The sequence below is a fragment of the Pteropus alecto genome, unplaced genomic scaffold, assembly GCF_000325575.1.
Source record: "Pteropus alecto unplaced genomic scaffold, ASM32557v1 scaffold16, whole genome shotgun sequence".
In the NCBI taxonomy this organism is placed as follows: Eukaryota; Metazoa; Chordata; class Mammalia; order Chiroptera; family Pteropodidae; genus Pteropus; species Pteropus alecto.
The window spans coordinates 4778026-4784895 of NW_006438867.1; the positions used below are offsets into that span (position 1 = coordinate 4778026).

The 6870-nt window shown below is 38.2% G+C and overlaps 1 long non-coding RNA gene across 1 annotated transcript in view; it reads right to left on the bottom strand.

Annotated features, from left to right (window-relative positions):
• The window catches only part of LOC112482887, a 5201-nt gene extending 3088 nt beyond the window's left edge, over nt 1-2113 (bottom strand). The window contains exons 1-2 of the long non-coding RNA XR_003047436.1: nt 2037-2113; nt 553-664 (exon numbers count right to left, since the gene is read on the bottom strand). This is a non-coding gene — a long non-coding RNA (uncharacterized LOC112482887). The remainder of the gene's footprint in view (nt 1-552; nt 665-2036) is intronic.
• Nucleotides 2114-6870: the final 4757 nt, after the last annotated feature.

A 6870-nucleotide genomic window follows, 5' to 3' on the forward strand; every position in this document is an offset into this window, starting at 1 on the left:
ATTTTCTTCAATAAATTTCCAAGGAGGTGAGATTGCCGGATCAAAGGGCATACTATTTTTGTGCTAACTTACAGGGGCACACTGCTTTCTTAAAAGGTTGTTCTAATTTACTTCGCCATTAGCAAGTGCATAAAAGTTGTCCATTTCTAAATTTCTGTGGTCATTTGGAGTATATGGGAGCAAAGTGGAGAAAGAAAGTACAGAGTAGGGAAAAAGGGAGGAACACAAAAGAATAATAGTGGGTGTTCAATAAGTGTTGGTTGAATGAATGGATGGATAATTGGACTTTTCCAATGTTGAACTCCCCTAGAAGAAAAAGTAGCCTAGAACAAAGCATTTGTCCAGTATGATGAGTGGTTCTATTTTCTTCCAGAGCTTGGTTCAATAATAGAGCAAGTAGTGGCTTCCTCTTAGTAGAAATAAGATGCTCTTTTCAATATTATTTTTTAAAATTATAATTGGCCATGAACCACCCTAAAACCACGATCGTCAGAACAATACATGCTATCATCATTTCCAATCTTTAACTAAATCCATTTCTAAGGCAATTACCTGTCTATTACTGATTGGCCACCTGCTTCCCCAGGAATGACATGAGCATGTCACTCAGCAACAGGATGTGCTTCTCTCTTCCACATTTCCATAGAACAACATGGCTATGGTTCTAAAGCAAGAAATAACAGTCTTATGTTATTACAAATAAGTATCTAGACACATGCTCTCTGCGTGGCTGTGGCTGTGTGCCCTTTTTTTGTTTGTTTTAACCCCTGTTCACCATAGTAAATGGGGGAAGGTATTTCTTTGCCGGATTTCTCATAACGGCAGCAACAGCTACAGTAACTACCACACTATTTGCCAGAAATTGCATCTTGCTAAAACGTTAACAAACATTATTTCACTTAATCCTTACAACAGTCTGATGAGCTAGGTTTTTTTGTTTTGTTTTGTTTTGTTTTGTCTTGTTTCGTTTTGTTTTGTTTTGTTTTTTACCTAACTGGTTGTGTTATCCCGTTTTCAGATCAAGAAATTGAGGCTTAGAGAGACTGAGCTCCCTAAGGTCACAGAGTAAGCGACGGAACTGGAAATCTAAACCAGAATTATCCGCTCAAAAGCCCATGTTCTCAACCGCAGTGTCCTTTGAGCTGATCTCAAAATTAGCTCATTTACTGCTTGGGCAACTTGGCACTTTCAGAATAATTTCGTATAGATTAATAATGAGGATGGGATTTAAGAGCGTCTCTGGTTTCCTCTCTGGACTCCTTCAGACGTTGCCTGGTTCTCCCTTGGCCCCGGGCTCGGCGCTCTGAGCTCAGTTTCGGGCCTGAGGGACTGCTTTGGTGCTGAGAAACCCCCAGGGCGTAGTATCGATAGCACATGACCTTGTCCAGGGGATTTTATCTCCTTATCCAGAGTCTTAATAAAATAACCAGTTATTAAGTTTCTATATATAAACCGACATTTTTGCTTGCCTGATTTTTGCTGGACAGCCTCACTTGGGTGATCCACAAGCATTTCAAACTCAAAAGGTGCAAAACTAAGCTCACTTTTTTTTTCTAACCCTCTCTATATCCCCTGGTCCAGCATCCCCTGCTTCTGTGAATGGCTCTATCAGAGGCAAGTTTGCTCTGTGGAGCCTGGTGGGTACAACTGATCTGACTCCTCTCGCTCATCCGCCCACACGTCCATTCAGTTATCAAGCCCATTACTCCTCCCATCCTTCCGCTGACCTCCACCCCCAGGCCGCCAATATATCTTACCCTAGTTATTACAGAGACCCCTAACAGATACTTCTGCACCCACTTTTGGCCTGGACTGCCTAGTCACTCATTGTACTGCAACCAGAAGAATCTTTCTAAGATACATGTCTGATCTTTTCATTCTTCTGATAAATAGTGGATGATTCCCCATTATGCTAAGAAAGAGCTTTCAATTCCTTTCTTGGGCTCACAGAGCCCTTCACATCTGGTTCCTGCATCACTCTCCAGTCTCGCCCTGGAGGTGAATGTGTCCCCTCCATTCCAGCCATACCAACTCACCTCCTGGTCCTGACTGTGTCCTCTTTCCTCCAGGCCATTGTACTGGTTGTTCCTCAAGCCTTCACCCAACCACTAACCCTTTACAGCTCACTGACTCCTACTCATTTCAAAATTCAGTGCTGAAATCACTTCCCCCAGAAGACTTCCTAGGTCAGAACAGATGTCCCTCCCACAAGCCCTCATAACAGCATATACTTCCCCCATCATGGCATTCGTTACACTCTTCTGCAGTCACTCATTTATTTCTCCCTTGGTTTCTGGTTTATAATTCTAATCTACTTCATGAAAAAGTGACTAAAAGTTGACAACATTTTGTGATGAAACTTCCCAGACCTCTCTCCTGCTAACTGAGCTAAAGTGCTTAATATAGTAACCAACATATAGTACGTACTAGCTGACTGTTAATTGGACTGAGCAAATGTTCCAAACAATCTTTCCTGTGAGATGCCAAGTCTCAACCAACGGGGCCCCACAAAGGTAGTCCCAAATCCTCAGGGACACCAATAGGTTGGTTACTTCTCCAAGATCTTGACTCAAAACAGAAGCCATCATCACAGGAGATGATGAGCACAGCCTTTACCTTCAGGCTGGAGATGTATAAGCTTAAGTTAAGGAAGTCTGCTTTCTTTTGTATTTATTCCAATTCTTAAGTTTTCCACGCATGAAAAAAAAAAGAGACAGAGAAGGAAGAGAAGAAAGATAAAGAAGAAAAGGAGGAAGAGGTGAAGAAAGAAACAGAAGAAAAATGAGAAGGGGTGGAGAAATGGGAGAGAAGGAGCAAGATAAATAGAAGGAGGGGGGAGAATCAGAGAGCAGAAGAGAAGAGGGAAGAGCAGGAGTGGGTGTGAGAGAAGATGAGCATCTCCTCAAACGACACCTTCCTGACCGTGGAGAAGTGCCATGAGCTGTGGGAGGAGCCCTCGCCTAGAGCAGGACAGGGACTAGCTTAGCCTCTCGTCTCTGGGATCCCTGGACAGTTATCTTTGTGAAGACAAAACAAAAGAGTTGGACTAAACATTTCTAAGATTTCATCTAGGTCTAAACTATTAACGATTCCACAGGAAATCCTGCTTTTGATTCTTTTAAATCCTGCCTGAAGAATGGATATTATAGATAATGTCAATGTATTTTAGGCCACATGAGGAAAAGTTAATAGAATCAGATTGTGATGGTTAAATTTTTTGTGTCAACTTGACTGGACCTTAGGGTACCCAGATATGTGGTCACACATTATTCTGGGTGTATCTGTGAGGGTGTTTCTAGATGATACTAACATTTGAGTCAATAGACTGAATAAAGCAGATTCCCTCCCTAACATGGGTGGCCCTCATCCAACCAGTTAACAGCCCGAACAGAACAAAAGGGCTGACCTCCCCCAAGTAAGAGGGAACTCCTGCCTGCGGAACTGGGACAGCGGTCTTTTCCTGCCTTTGGACTCAAATGAAAACACGTGCTCTTCTTGGGTCTCCGGCATGCAGCCTTCAGACTGGAACTTACAGCACTGACTCCTCTAGTACTCAGGCCTTTGGATTTGGACTTGGACTTGAATGAGAACTATACTATTGGTTCCTGGGGTCTCCAGCTGGCTTACTGCAGATCTTGAAAGTTCTCAGCCTCCATAATGACATGGCATGAGCCAATTCCTTATAATAAATCTCTATGTATCTATCTATCTATCTATCTATCTATCTATCTATCTATCTATCTATCATTCTATCATCTGCATGCGTGCACACACACACACACACACACACACACACACAATTTCTGTAAATTAGGGTTCTCCAGAGATAAACAAAACAAATAGGATATATATAATATTACAGAAGAAGGATCGGCAAGACCTGACAATTTCCCTCCTCTCTGGAACCATATGACTTTTCCCAGGTAATTTTGTAGAGATAATCTCCACAAGAACTAGGATTCAAGTCACAATTACCTTTCTAGATCGTGGAGCACCTACTGAGACACCTCAGAGATCACAGATAACCAGTGCTCCTCTGGCACTCAAGTTAGAATTTCCTAAAACTCCAGGGCTCTAAGCCACAAATGCCTGTTTCATGATTCCTGAATGATATAGAGCAGTTTCTAAGCATTGAGCCTCTGAGCCTGCATTGTGTCTCTCTCTCTTAACAGGCTGTTCAGCAGACACTCATCCCTCTTATAAAACAAGTGCCACACTGGTCAATTTAACTTTTTTTTTCCCAGATAAATGCAGTACAAACATTAATCTTTTTAATGAAAATATTTTGGGGTGTTCTCTGAGCATTTTAATACTTGATTATTTTACTCTTTATAACTATCAGCATATCTTTAGAAAGAGAATGAAATTTTAAATTCTTATTCCAAACACATTGAAGACTTTCTATTACAGAAACTGTCGAAAAGAAAGTGACATATCGTGTGCATACACTATAAAGAAGAGAAAAAAAAAATTGTAAATGGTGATGCTCTGATTCCCAAATACTTTTCAAAGATTTGTGAAAGGGCTTGACTTTAATATAAGACATAGCAGAAAAATTATTTCTGATTACATGCTTTCCTCGCTTTTTAACAGGGTTTAAATTGGATCACTAATCTAAAATATTCATTTTGAAAATTATGTCACAAAAAATAAGAAGATTAAATAGTCGATGCTTTCAACTGTGGTCTTTAGAGAGCCAGAAGATATTAAAGCTTGTTCTTCATTGTCATTTTGTTCTAAATAATCTCTATTAGGATGATTATTGTTAATATTTAAATTAACCAAAGAAGCAATTAATTCTATTCTTATTAAATTAGAATGAATTAAATCTTTAAGAACTTTTCATTCTAAAATTTTACATAACAATTAAGTATTGTCTCCTTTACTGAGAAAATTATTTTTAGCTATGAATTGAAGCATAATTTTTGACATGAGCTGCATGCACAATTAACTTTTTATCTATATTATTTGTCTTGGGGAGATTTAACTTTTGATATGTAATAAATTGAAGCAGTAAAATATGTCCCAGGATTTATCATTTCTCAAGAATAAATGGCAAATGCAGCAATCCCAGGATTTTTGGTCCATGTTTAGGGATAATAAAGATATTAGAACTGAATAGAATATAGAATACCTGCTTCTAAATAATCTCCCGGTTTCGTGGTGCTGAAGGGCTTAGGGATAGTGCATACTACTCAAAGTCTTTACCTTACAAATGTTTAGGATGATAATGCAATACAGGGTTATTAAGGGCTTAACACTATGTTGGTACTGTGAACAATAGAAAAATAGAGATTGCAAGTGAACTAAGGAGTAGCCCTTTCAACAAAAGAGAAAATGAGCAAATGAGAAGGGAAGTCGGCCATAAGAAAGACTGCAGGATTATGGCTGACTGTATAATTTGAGATATACAGTTCCAAAGAAAGTGACGACCAGGATATGTAGAGTCTCCATCAATCTGAGAAGTCCAGGTTTGATCAGATATAGAATCCGAATATCTCTTGGAGGTCTAGTTCCAAGGTATGCCTGCTACTGAGCCCACTACGAGTCAACTAACACTTTTACCTCGAAGGTCAGTAAACATGGAAACTGGGGATTTTCTTATAAATCGGTTTCTCCAACTTTCAATCTCTCTTGACCTAGGGACCACAGGCCACACATTAGAGATGGTTTCAAAGTAGATTCATGGGTACAATTTGAAGGTCCTGTGGCAATATAAGCAAAGCCAAGTCATATAAAACCCTATATTTTGAGGATGCGATCAGTGTGCCACTTGTACAAACAGAACCATTAATAAAACAAGATTATATCCATAAAACAACAAACTATATCCATAGCATTATATGTGATAACAAAACAAGCCACAGTTTCTTAAGGATTTTATGATTTGGATATTGAGAACAGAGCTAATTACTATCATGTACAACTAGGCATAGCCACAGTTAGAAGAGGATGAGACCAACCTGAGTTTACGATTCCTGGTAGCCTTTTCTCGCTAGCACATAAATGCAGACTGTCTTATCAGTTCACGCATTTATCAAAGTGGTCTTTCCAATCATTGTTGCTGGGTTTTTTAAAAAAGGCCAGATTTGGTGAAGAATGTTAGTGGATCATTTGAGTTGAATATAAACAGTCACTGAAAATCCAATCAACAATATTTAGTGTGTACCTTCTAGGTGTGAGACACGGAGTTTGCTAATCTAATAGTCATCTTTACATTCTACATTGACCGTAATGAGGAAACAAGTCATGGGAAATATGCTTCAGCCACTAAGACCCTTAAGTTACCATCAAGCTAGAATGTAGATTATGTTACACACAACATGATTTTTTTTTTGCCGTTTAGATTTTTATTTTATTTTACTTAATAAAAGATATCTTTCAGATTTATGTTTTTGTTATATGTCACTTTTATGAACATAAAAAAGGAAAACGAGTGAAAGAAATTGGTTAAGAATTTTTCTAAAATTTCTAAGGTAAAGACAACTACATCACAATTGTTACTCGGCTCTCAGCAATTACAAGACCATCCTGATTTCAGAGCTGTTAAAACATGAAAACAACAACAACAACAACAAATAACATGTACCCATGCGTGCACTAACTTACTTAAGATACGAAATAATTCATTAAAGCCTCTTGTATACACTTTCGTTGCCAAATCTTTCTTTCCACACAAGATAACTACTACCCTGATTTTTATATTCACCATTCCTTTTTTCTACAGCTTTACCAAATATATAATACATAACATACATTATATAACATTATAATTTATATAACACATACATAATTTATGAAATTATGTATTATATAAATTATATATAATATATAAATTGTAAAATAGAATCTACCAAAACATATATAAAT